At 41.0% G+C, this 12,529-nt stretch overlaps 1 long non-coding RNA gene across 1 annotated transcript in view; it reads right to left on the bottom strand.

The window, feature by feature from the left end:
- The window catches only part of LOC102799068 (uncharacterized), a 277,982-nt gene that overhangs the window by 158,076 nt on the left and 107,377 nt on the right, over positions 1-12,529 (bottom strand). The gene's annotated exons all lie outside the window — the stretch shown is intronic.

The following is a 12,529-nucleotide window of genomic DNA, read 5'->3' as shown; positions in this document are numbered from 1 at the left end:
AGCTGCTGGTAAGAAAGTGACTAAAGCTAGAAGTTAAAATAAGTCTTTCTGTTATGTGTAAATACAGCACCCCTTGGTTGTTCCCTTGCGTTAGGCGCCTTTTTTATATTTGAATGAATCATTTAGTTGTTTAAAAAAACAAAAAGCATTTCAAAGAGCCGGATTCATTGACCCAGCCTTTAAACACCACAACGTCTACCCCAATTAAGCATCTGTGGGATACGCCAGATTCAGCCCTAATCTATGGAAGCCTCCCTCTGCCGATCCATAAGACCTGAAGGCTGCACAATCACATCCCAGCTCAAAAACGTGCATGAAGCTTTTTTCTGATAATTTTGTGAGACTATTTAAAGATGCTATAATTGATTGTTTTGACATTTCCTCCTTTCATTTCCTCTTTTTTGGCGGTGAACACCCACTGGTGCAATTCTCGCCAAAGTAACTGTCAGGTTGAACTTTTCAATGCCAGATTTCTTTAATATATTTATGGATATACCTGACTACAGCAAACTCCACATGAAAACCAGCTTCATAAATCGGAAAAAAATGAAAGCAAGGTGAAACATACTTCTTATCTTATATTTCTTTTTTTTTTTTTTTTAAGAAATGAAGACCTGGGAAGTCTTCACAAGACTGGAGGTTGGAACCCCTTCAGTTACATAATCGCAAGGCTGTGGCCCAGATATAAGACAGATAAACTTGTTCTAGTTATAGAAAAAGAATGAAAGATATTCAACAATACTCTTGAGACACAGGAGACAACCATAGAGAGGAAATGAAACAGCAATGCCAAAAGGATGAGACAGAGAGTCAGAGATACAACAAAAGGTCATTTGTGTGACAAAGTGAAGTAAATCAGAAGAGACAAGGTAAAGTGGTAAGGCTAAGAAGTCGGGAGATCGAGGACCATGGAAATGAAAGAAAAAGAAAAAGAGCAGTGTGACGAAGGAGGAATCAGAAAAATCTAAGCGATGTCTGTTGAACAGTGTTGCACCAGTCCAGCGGGGCAAATTCCTGGCTTGTGTCACATGTCTTTGGCATTAAAGCGATTTGGATGGTGATTGTGACAAGACAACACGGCTAAGCAAATAAACTGTGCCAGGCATGCCCAGGGCAGAGAGCAAGCAAGTACTAGAGGCTTAAGAAAGAGGGGAGTTGCATGGGTAAGACATCTGTGGGGAAAACACAGGAATAGAAGGACGTCAAATAAGAAAGAAAGCAAGAAAAACTCCCCACCGTGGAACATTATCAATTATGGATTGACCTCCCCAGAGCCTGGTCCACAACATTATTGACGCAGTGTTGGATCATGTTGATGAAGACTGGAATAAAGGCTAGCCAGCATCCAAAGAAGAGCTCTGAATGTCCTTCAAAAATCCTGGAGAAGTTTTCCTGAAGACTACTTAAAGAGAGAGGCAGGCTATGTTGAAAAATAAAGGTTATCATACCAAATATTATGCATTCAAGTTTGTTGTATAAACTTAAAAAAAAACATTTCCTATTCCCCCAGCAAAATATCAAGATTTCATATGCTTTCAGATCCCCATGCACCTCATTCCTTTACTAAATATTTGCATGAAAACTGAGCAATGGTGTATATAGACTGTTTACTTCTGCTAACATGTCAATGGTGGTAACATAGTGTCTACTATAATTCCTATGAAATACCAGCTATGTGTGTTACAACTAGATAATGCCTTTACGTACATTAAACAGCATGGACCTGACAACTTTTACACAGAAGAGAAATTCTGAGTGAGTCTTTAAGTGAGTCTCTTTAAATCACCTCAGAAAACAATCAGGACAAAAGAGGAAGCAGAATTTAGGCTGCCAGAGAGTCATTAAATGGTCTTGTCATCAGATTCTGACTTTCGGTCTTTAATGAGCAATATCATAACAAACAGAGGAAACAAGTACAGTGCCAACTCACTGACTTTCTCTGACACACACACACATATGCAAACAAATTTCTCAGACAACACTGCAACAGTAAGTAAAGCTGTCGGGGTCCCAGACACCAACGAACCATAGACAATAAAACAACAGTCTGTTTAGACAATGATTCCAAAACTCAAGGGGTGGAAGTTACTGGAGCAGCAGCAAAAACAAAATGTTACTCCTCTGGGAGAGGCAGTGGAGATGTGTGTGTGTGTGTGTGTGTGTGTGTGTGGGGGGGGGGGGGGGGGGGGGGGACTGGGAGATAGAGAAAGAGGGTGAAGAAGAGACATGACAGCACTGAGAGAAAAATAGTCATGGACAGCTGCAAAAAAAAGAAGAAGAAGAAAGAGAAAGAAAAGACAATGTTCACTGGCAAAAGGGAGGGAAAAGAGAAGGTTGTTTTTAAGGACTACAACATCTAAGGGAGGATGGGCTGGATGTGAACAAGTGGGAGGTTAAGCCTTTGTTTGACAGGTATATGTTTACATGGAAGGTGCCTATCGAGGCTTAAAAAAAGACCTTGTGCGGTTCCTCAAGGGACACTAATACGGTAGAGCAGTCATTATGTGACAGGAGAAAAGAATAAAAAGATCAGGGAGCAAGATAAAATGCCAAAAGTAAAATAAATCCATTTTTAATCAACTTTATCTCACATTTGGCCTCTCCTCTCACCAGTCAATTTAAATTTTTTCTTTGTAACATAAAGCCAAGTGATTATTTCCGTCTTTCATATTTAGCTTTGTGCTTGTCGAGTGTAAGCATCAACATGCTGCGTGTGCTTGTGCTGCATTTTCATTGCATCCATGTAGTGCAGCAGAAGATTGCTTTTTTCCCCGTCTCATATTCTCCTGCCATGGTTTCAGTGCTTGTGGCTAGCTCATAGCATATTCAGCCACGCTTCCCTTCTGTCCTGATAAGGCTGTTTGTTTTAATTTGGAGTTTTATATTGTTTCAGTGAGCATTTCTTTCCATTGCTCTCTTTAAGGGTGTTTTCACAACTGAGGTGTTTATTCAGCTTAAACTGGAACTCAGGTGTTGTCCCTTTTGGTGAGGTTTGCTTGCACAGGTGTGAACACAGTAATTGCACTCAGGTGTGGACCAAAACAACCACACTGGGAGCATTTAGAGGAGGTGGTCTTGGTGTGGTTCCATATGAACTCCAGTGCTGGTCATTCATCGTGTGAACATGGTCTGACCTCGATTCGAACCAACTACCCAGTGAAAGTTGCAAGTTTGAGTTAGAAAACTTCCTGTAGCAACATGTGCTTTGCATTCTGGGATGCAGCAAGATGTGCAAAGGTCTATACTGGCTACCAACTAGCTGTGAAATGAATGTAAATTCTCAATGTATCCTATAGTCCAGAACTCAGCACCTTGTTCCTGTGTCACACCGCAGAGACGTCTGGCTGAACATTCTCACGTGGTTTGTAGCGACTTATTTTTGGTTCACTTGGAGTTCACTTTGATTTTTCTCTGTGTGAAAAGAAACCAAACCACAGAGCCCAGATTGTGAACGGACCAGAATAAATGAAATATATATGTGAAAACACCCTTAGTGTTTTTTTTCTTTGTCACCCAAACAGAGCTCTCTCTCTGGGGGTTTACTTTAAAGCAAAATAAGAGACAGAAGGTTCATCTCCAGGCCCCTCTTCTGTGGAACCAGCTCCCAGTTTAAATTTAGAAAACAGACACCCTCCTGTTTTTACTCTCTGTGTGTTTATAGACATCTCTGCATTTAATCATTAGTTATTATTCATCTCTGGCTTTCTTTCACAGTGTGTATTTTCTCCTGCCTCCCTCCATTCACCCCAACTGGTCACATTAAATGGCTGCTGCTCCCTGAGCCTGGGTCTGCTGGAGGTTCATTCCTTTTAAAATGGATTGGATTTTATATAGCGCTTTTCAAGGCACCCAAAGCGCTTTACAATGCCACTATTCATTCACTCTCACATTCACACACTGGTGGAGAGAAAGCTACAGTTGTAGCCACAGCTGCCCTGGGGCAGACTGACAGAAGCGAGGCTGCCATATCGCGCCATTGGCCCCTCACCAGTAGGCGGTAGGGTAAAGTGTCTTGCCCAAGTACACAAGTACCCAAGTCGAACCGGCGACCTTCCGGTTGCAGATACGCTTCCCAACCCCCTGAGCCACGGTCGCCCCATAGGGAGTTTTTCCTTCCCACTCTTGCCAAGTGCTTGCTCATAGGTGGTCAGTTTTTTACTGTATTATTGTAGGCTCTCTGCCTTACAATATAAAGAGTGTTGAGAATCACATAATGATGTAGAAGACTCAAAAACTCCAATATGATACACTTGGTGTTAAGGGGTTAAATCTGATTCTCTTCCAACATATCATTGTGCATCTTACATTATTTCGTTAGTCTCTCTGTCTTTCTCCTTCTTCCCCTTTTTATCTGTTGTCTTTCCTTCCCCAGCCTCTCCATTCCCTACAACAGAGCAAACCCTTTAATAATAAACAAGCTTCTGCGTGTCTCTTGGCAGCAGTGGCAGATTCCTACAGGATTCAATCATGGCCGCACTAACGAGATTAGCATGGCTAATGCACACGGCTCCCCCTTCCTCTGTACTGCCTTACCTCTCTTTCAACAGGCGCGCCACATGGCAGGAAGGTACCCAGGATGTGTGGGTTGACTATAGGGTGGCTGATCTAGGAAAGCCCCCCCAGCTCCACCTGGGCCTCACCGCAAGGGGCCGGAGGGAAAAGGGAACATCCCAGGTGAAGCAGGGCAGCAGTGAGAGTGAGTTAGCCAAGCGAGAAGAGCCTCCTGATGAAATTTGGCCCGTGACAAGTGTGTGTGTGTGTGTGTGTGGGAAAGGGGTGTGGGGAGGGTTTGGAAACCTTCCACAGCTTCACCCCATGTTTGAGCAATGGTCGGACCTGGCACTTTTCAGACTGGCAGCATGGAAGAGAAGAGTGGGGAGAAACTGGATGGGCTGAGGAATGAAGAGGTGATGAATCGGATTAGCACAACCTCCTGAGGGCTTATTGTTGAGCCTGCCTAGTCAAAGCCTGGACCACATTTAATCAATCCTGACTTTTAAAGCAAGCGCACGCACGAAAATAGTTTAAACATTTAGCACCTCCTCTCATTAAGCATGACTTCAAGAACTGCAAAGGGAGATACGCATAAAGTGATATATCATCAACATTAGGAGCAGTCGATGATGAATGCAGCAGTCTAACCAAGAGACACGCAGATACACGTGTAAAGAAAAAGATTACAAAGAGATCGAAAAGGGGGAAGCACGAGTATAGCAATTATTTCAAGCTTACGTCCCAGCTCCTTAAGTTGTTTTGAGTGCATTCCAATTAGTTGGATGCAATCCTTCACTGGTTTGATTGATTTCTCAGTCAAATTAGCTGAGTTGTTAATCTATCAGTGAACTGAAGATGCATTTCCCAAAGTTCTTCAAGAGTTTCATTCAACTTAAAGATATATTAGTTATCAACTCGCAGCCATCCTTCACTGATGTTATATCGCCCAAAGGACGTTAAAGCCATCGTTCAAGTTAAGGCAAACAGTCGCATTTAAAGACTTGTTCATATGAACGTGACTTTCAGTTGTACTCTGAGCCCATTTTCATTCCTGGAGTGCCAAATTCTGATGTTTTTTTAAAGCCACTAGCTGTTCCCATACAGTGTTGAGAGCCACCTTCATCTGTGTGGATGACTTCACTGTGCGGCCTCTTTTAGGGTTGTTTTCAGGGGAGAATAAAGGACCTTATCTGGAGTAGGTACATGAAAAACTCCTTGATGTAGAGAGGAAAACAATAACATGCACTAATTATTTAAAAGAAATGAGGGGGGGGGAAGAAATAAAAGAACAAACAGGAAGAAGATCAAAAATTAAAGTCATAAATAGATCGATAAGCCAGTGCAGGACTTTTTGGTTTTTGTTTTTTGTGGCTATGGGTGGGTATTGTGGGTACTGCATCACTGATGAGGTCCAGAGAGATCTCGTGTCAGAGATGGAGATGGTGAGAGAATGCTAGCAAGCTGTCTCTCACAATGAATAAAGAGAAGCAGCAGCATTAATAACAATAAATCTGTGAACCAGAATAACAAAGGGTTATTTTCTGATTGTTTAACAGTGGTTAGATTGTAAAGCACTCACAAGGATGCCAACATGAAGCTGTGGGAAAGTACCGCAGTTCCTACGTGTTTTGGCCGTCATAGAGAACTGCATGATGATGGCAGGTGTGTATGAGAAAATATCCAGTGCTGGATACATGCAGCCAAATATTTGCAAACATCTTATTAAACTTTCACTTGTCGGAAACCCAATGCAATTGAGACCTGTAGGGGAAAAAACGGTCAAAATGACCTCTTGAAATTCAAACCAAGCATCAGAATGGAGAATAAATGTGATTTAAAGGATTATGAATGTGATTGTTGGTGCGAGACAGGCTGGTCTGAATATTTCACTGTTGATCGATTCGGATCTTCCCACTCAGCCTCTCCAGGGTTTACAGAGAACGGTCCAAAAATGAGAACATATCCAGTGAGCGGCGGTTCTCTAGGAGAAAACGACTTGCTGATGCCAGACATCAGAGGAGAATGGCCAGACTGCTCGGAGCTGATATAGCTCGTTACAAGCAAGGTGTACAGAAGAGCATGTCTGAATGCAGAACACACCACACCTCAAAGCTGATGGGCAGCAGCAGCTGTAGCAGGAGTCTGCCTTTTATCAATGGTTCCCACTGGTTATGCTGGTGTATGGGGGGATGGTCTGGGGGTATATTTTCTTGACATACCTTAGTATTAATCAAGCATCATTTAATCGGTAAAGCGTACCTGTGAAATGTTGCTGACCATGTCCATCCCTTATGACAACAGTATGCCCATCTTCTGATGGCCTCCAGCAGGCTAACAATCCATGTCACGAAGCACAAATCATCCCAAACCTTTTTAATAAATGTAATAATAATGTATACTTTATTGATCCCCAATAAAAAAAAAAATCCTCTCTGCATTTAACCCATTCACTCAGTGAAGCAGTGGGCAGCCACTGGGGAGCAGTGTGTAGGGACAGTACCTTGCTCAGGGGTACCTCAGGGTAGCCATTCAGTGGATTCGAACCCTCAACCTTCCGATCATGGGGCCCGCACTCTACCTACTAAACTATCCCTGTCCCTTTTCCCTGAACATGATGATGACTTCACTGTACTCCTGTTTTCCTGTTTCTTCCCACTGTAGCCAAAGCACTTGCTCACATGGGGTCATTTGAATGCAATATAAAGTAACTTGTACCTTGAAATTGACTTAAATTGACTGTAATATTTCAGTGTACATTTCACTGTGAAAGCGATTATAATGTTGTGAAACATTACATTTCAATTCCAAGTACTTTTGCTTCCTAAAGCTAACTGGTGAGGAGAAGGGCAAGTAATAAGATAAAATAAAAACTAAGCTAATCAGCAGGTGACGAGAAAGCAAGTAATATTCCATACAAACAGCCATCTCCTGACTGAGAAATCTGCGACCTCGAGAAACACCAAGACTCCAAACCTGCTAATGCAGACTTCATGCCCCTTTAAAACATAACAGCTATCTTTCTAGTGCATCAAGGTAACGGCACCAGGGGCGCCGTGTACTTATAACTATGATGTCAGCGGTATTTGACGAAAAAAAGCAGTATCTGTCACACCGAGGTGAGAATGTGCTGGATTTTCTTAAAAAGAAGCAAAAGTAAAGATGCAGACAAAGAGAAATGAAAAAAAAAAGACAAAATCAGACACAAAGCAGCAGATTAAAACAGCGAGAAGGTGGAAAAGGCTTGTCAAGGATTTTAATAATGCACACAACACACACATACACACACAGACATTCTTATCAGCAAACTCCAGTTATTTCTCCCCAAATACAGTTGTGCTGACAGAGTGAGCTATCACCATGGTGATCAGGAAGATGTGAAGTGAACAGCAAGGCTTTGAGAGGTGATCTTGACTTCACGCAAACACACAGAAATACATGCAGTTACACGTTATGTTTCTTTTACAGAGCTGCACCATAATCATAGTACGCACACACAGCGCACACAATCTCATGCTGATCGATCACACAGCGACAACGCAGTATTTCTGCCCACGCCACATAGTAACGCACATTTCCATATGCGTGCACACATACTGTGAGAATTCATGAGCAAGCCTTCTCCAAGAACACGCACATATTCCGACTCCTGCACGCACACACATGCCACATGCAGCCACTCATGCACTCCCCCTGACAGAAATATCTATCAGTTAGCCCACAGTCAATATGCACTCGCACACACACACAAACACAGACACACAGGTGCGCACAAACATGCCCAGTTAGATAATTGGTGACGTGCTGTATACTGCTCAAGGTGAACACTGAGTAAACTAACCTCTGGCTCTTGGAGGATAAACTATTCAATCAAGTCACATCAGGATCACACAACATGGTGAATGCAAAAGAGATCAGGCAGATCACAAACAAACACGAGTTAACTTTTTTTCTAAGAGGAACCATTTGGTTGTTTTTATTTTTTAAAATCCCTGCAGTCGAAATGAATTTATTGCTTACACGAGCTGCATTTTACATAAATTCCTCGCATCCATGTTAATGACTCACTGAATATTGGCCTTAAGCCATGTATACATTTTTTATTTTGCAGAAAATGACAAAAAAGCGCAATAATAGTCTCATGAAAATGCAATGGAAATTTTATGTAGGTTGCAAGAACCAAATTATGCAGCAGTTCAAAACCATAAAAAAGATTCATGCTTCTAAGTGACAGGCGCTACCACCAGCTTCATTACAGTTGTTAGCTGAAAAATGTGCTATGATTTCAGTTGCGCAGAGCACAACAGAGAAACCAATAACGGGAAAAAGGCTCTGAATGTTTCTTGATGCTAAAACTGTGTGAAAGGTTCAGCCAACATATTCGAACCTTTTGTAAAAATAAAAGGAAGCAGGAAAGAATTTAGTGACACCTACATGTCTGAGTTTTTAAGCAGCTCAGGCTGAATTATCCTCTTGACTGTATTAAAACTCACACGAATTGGGTCAAAGGGCCAGAATTCTAAGAATTAATAAAAAAATCATTGATGGCGTCTCAGTGATACACTAAGAAAGCTAGTAGTTAATAGCTAATTTCAATATCAGCAATGCTGTCAAAAAATTGACCCATTAAAGTATCATTCCTCATGAGCGATGACCTCAACCTGAACTCTAACCCTACACAGTCAAAAGTTTAGCTTTTATTACATACTTCTATTAAGTCTTTGTAATCTCTAACAATGAATCTAATCATTCTCAAATGTTGAAAACTATTCATATTTTTTTTAAAAAAATCAGTTTTGCCTTTCTCCAAAATAAATGCAGCTGTTTAGAGACTGCATTAAGTAATCTTTACGCTCAAGTTTGCACTAGGGTTGGTTAAGTTTAGCATTTCATGAGAATTAAATGGTGAATAAAGCTCTGTAAAGAACAACATAACTGAGGACAGACTTATTAGAAGTCAGCCATCTTACTATGTGAACACAGAGCCAAAATTGTGCGTTTTGGGAAAACAGCATCAAAGGACCAGAGAATGCTCACATAAATATAGGTATAGTTTTCTGTTTGGTGTGGAAGAACATCTGAAATTACAAATAATTAGCCTGAGTCAGATGAGCTCAGAGGCATATCTGATCAGAATTAAGCTGTTATTACACTGATGCTGACATATTTCAGCTTTGATGAGACTTGATGTTCATAGATATAAAACGGATCTGTTGTTGAACACGGCCAGGAAGGATTACTGGGTATTAGTGTCACTCTAATGTGAAATATGTAATACCAGAGGTGGTGTTGCCAAGGTTGTAATTTAAGGTTTTTTTTTCTTTGGTTTTTTTTTATCTCGGTGAGCCTTGGATGTTGGAGTCTTTCATTAAATAGCTGTGAAGAAGAGAATTTCAAGCACAATCAAAGGCTATTATTAGATAAAATGAGAGACGATGTCAGTCAAGAAACATTGAGTTTTTCTAGGTATTAAATATTTACATATGCTTATGTCCTTAGATTTTGCGTTGTAAAATTTTGGTGTTGCCTCAGTTTTGTGTTCTTAGCAGACAGGCGCAGCACCCCATGTGGTCTTCTGCTGCTGTAACTCGTCTGCGTCAAAGTCAACATGTTGTCCGTTCAGGTACAGTTGCCCAGAGATCTGCAACTCACATCCTGGATATTTTTTCTTTTTTTGGACTCTGCAGCCAGCTCTCTGAGATGGTAGCTTGGGAAAATCCCAGTAGATCAGCAGTTTCTGAAAAGTTATTTATTGCAATTCAAGTCGTTTAAGTCCGATGAATACCCTGAAATGGTAGAAAGGTAAGTGGTGAACTGCCAGAGGTTAAAAAAAAGGTAAGGTCACGCAAAACTGGGGGTTTGGTTTAAACAGGCTTTTTGTTGAGATTTTTTATTAAATAATAATTATATATTTTAAAACTACCTGTTTATTGTGCCTTATTGTAGATTTTAATTGTTATTATGGCACTCAATGTTCTTATTCTTAAAAAATCTTTCTGTGTTTAGCACATTGTGACTGCATGTCTGTGAAAAGGGTTAATATATAAACTGCAAGAAATTGTGGTGGCAATATAGCTATTTGTGGACTTGAACTTTGGCACGCTGTGAATGGGAGCAAAAAGTTGTAGATAAATAGCATGTTTGTTTAGACCAAAAACAGGTATGCCTAATAAAGTGCCAGAGATCGTGCAAGATGAGGGATGCACCCACTATGCTATTGGGGTGACATGCACCATCCCGCTGACAAAACAGACATGAGGCAGTGGTAAGTGTACCACTGAGGGCAACAGCCAGACTGTGGTGAAACAAATAATATATACTGGCATCGCTGCTTTGCAACAATCCCACTAATAATAATAATAAAGGCAGAGGTGAATAACATATACTGGGATTCGCACTATTAACTAGAATTTGCAATTCTGGGAGAAACTGCAGTGGGATTAGCTACAAATTAGCTACACGCTGTCAATGGGAGTAAAAGGTTCTAGATAAATAGCTTGTTTGTGTAGGGTGAAAACATTTGTGCCTAATAAAGTGGCAAACATTTCCCAAATTGTTATGTAAGTTCATAACAAGAAAGAGAGCATGGTGAAAAAATTGTTGCAAACTGTGGTCGAACTGTGAACCTTTAGCTTCTGAAAGGCTTCAGAGCAGGAACTAACCCACTAAGCCAACCAACAACTCACAACAGTCCAGGCTTGCATGTCCCACATGAGCCAGCGGTAATTGTGCCACAAACCGTGACAGCCTGACTATGGTGACGATCCAACCCACATATGATACTAACGTTAGGGAGGCGTGACATGAGAAAACCCCCTCTTTTCTCTCTTTGAGAGAAGTGCTGCACCCTGTAGTGACACACAGTCAATAACTTTACTGTAATGTCATTTCATGCAGCACATAGCTCTATGCTGCTTGAGTCTGAAAAGCATCCCTTGCTGCACTTGAACTCATAACCTTCAGCCTACAAAGGAGGACAAAATGAGCAGAGGCTTTACAACTACACTACCAAAGCAGCAGGCCAGGTGCCCATTCAAAGCTAAATGCACGTCTCAGAAACTGTACAAAATTGTACAAATCTGAAAGCAGCTCAAGAACGAGCCACCGTTTTCAAATGAATGTCTTAAGTGTGTGAGACTGGTTATTGCAACAATCCGACTAATAAACAAAATGGCCACCAACAAGAACGTATTCTGGGTTACTTTGTAACAGTCCCACTGATAAACTTTCCTTACTCACTTGCTTCACTTAAGTGTGCACACGAGGAGCTGCAGTTTTGGCATTTGTGCACTGGCTTCATTTTTCAGCCCTGGAGGCGTTCGCTTGGAATAACTATGTGTGGATTCACTGACTGAACTCCACCGCTGCCAATCTCTTCATTCATTCATCATTTTAATTAAAAGTGAGCAATTCAAAATGCAAATTCACGCTTTACATACATAGCATGCCAGGATAGTCTTTTTTTATGTAAAGTAAAGTTAGATATGCACATTTTTCAAATCAACTTCTTTCCCAAGCCTGAGCTGTTTGAAAGGGCAAAGAAAATGACTGCCTGGCTGCTCACGGTATCATGAATACCAGCAGAAACTACTATACAGATAATCTGAGTTAACAAATAACCAGACAGTCTGTGTTTTATCAAAGTGGATGTTAAGATTTGCAAAATTTGGAGTGCACAAGTTGAAATTCTCAGATGTAACGTGGTAGAATTTTGTGTTATTAGTGTTATTATTCAAGCCTGTTTTAATATATTACTTCAGTATGTGTATCCAAACTATTCAGTGGCAATAATTAAAGACACTGCTATCTAATGACAAACTTATGAACTAATAAGAAAAAGCAGTTTTCCACTTTCCTCTTTGCAGAACTAGTACAGAGCCGATGTCTGCACTGACGGATTTTAACCCAGTAATGTCTAAAGAAGAACGCTTCCAGCTCTGGAACCTTCAGCATGCTACCAGAAGTGGGACATCATAGCCAGCACAGAGGATGCTCAGCCAAAACCACAAGAATTCAACTGTATACACAGCATTTCGGT

This window comes from Neolamprologus brichardi, chromosome 6, assembly GCF_056152115.1.
Source record: "Neolamprologus brichardi isolate AB-2024 chromosome 6, ASM5615211v1, whole genome shotgun sequence".
Lineage (NCBI taxonomy): Eukaryota > Metazoa > Chordata > Actinopteri > Cichliformes > Cichlidae > Neolamprologus > Neolamprologus brichardi.
The sequence above is the reverse complement of the archived record's forward strand: the minus strand, read 5'-3'. Positions and strand labels throughout refer to the sequence as shown.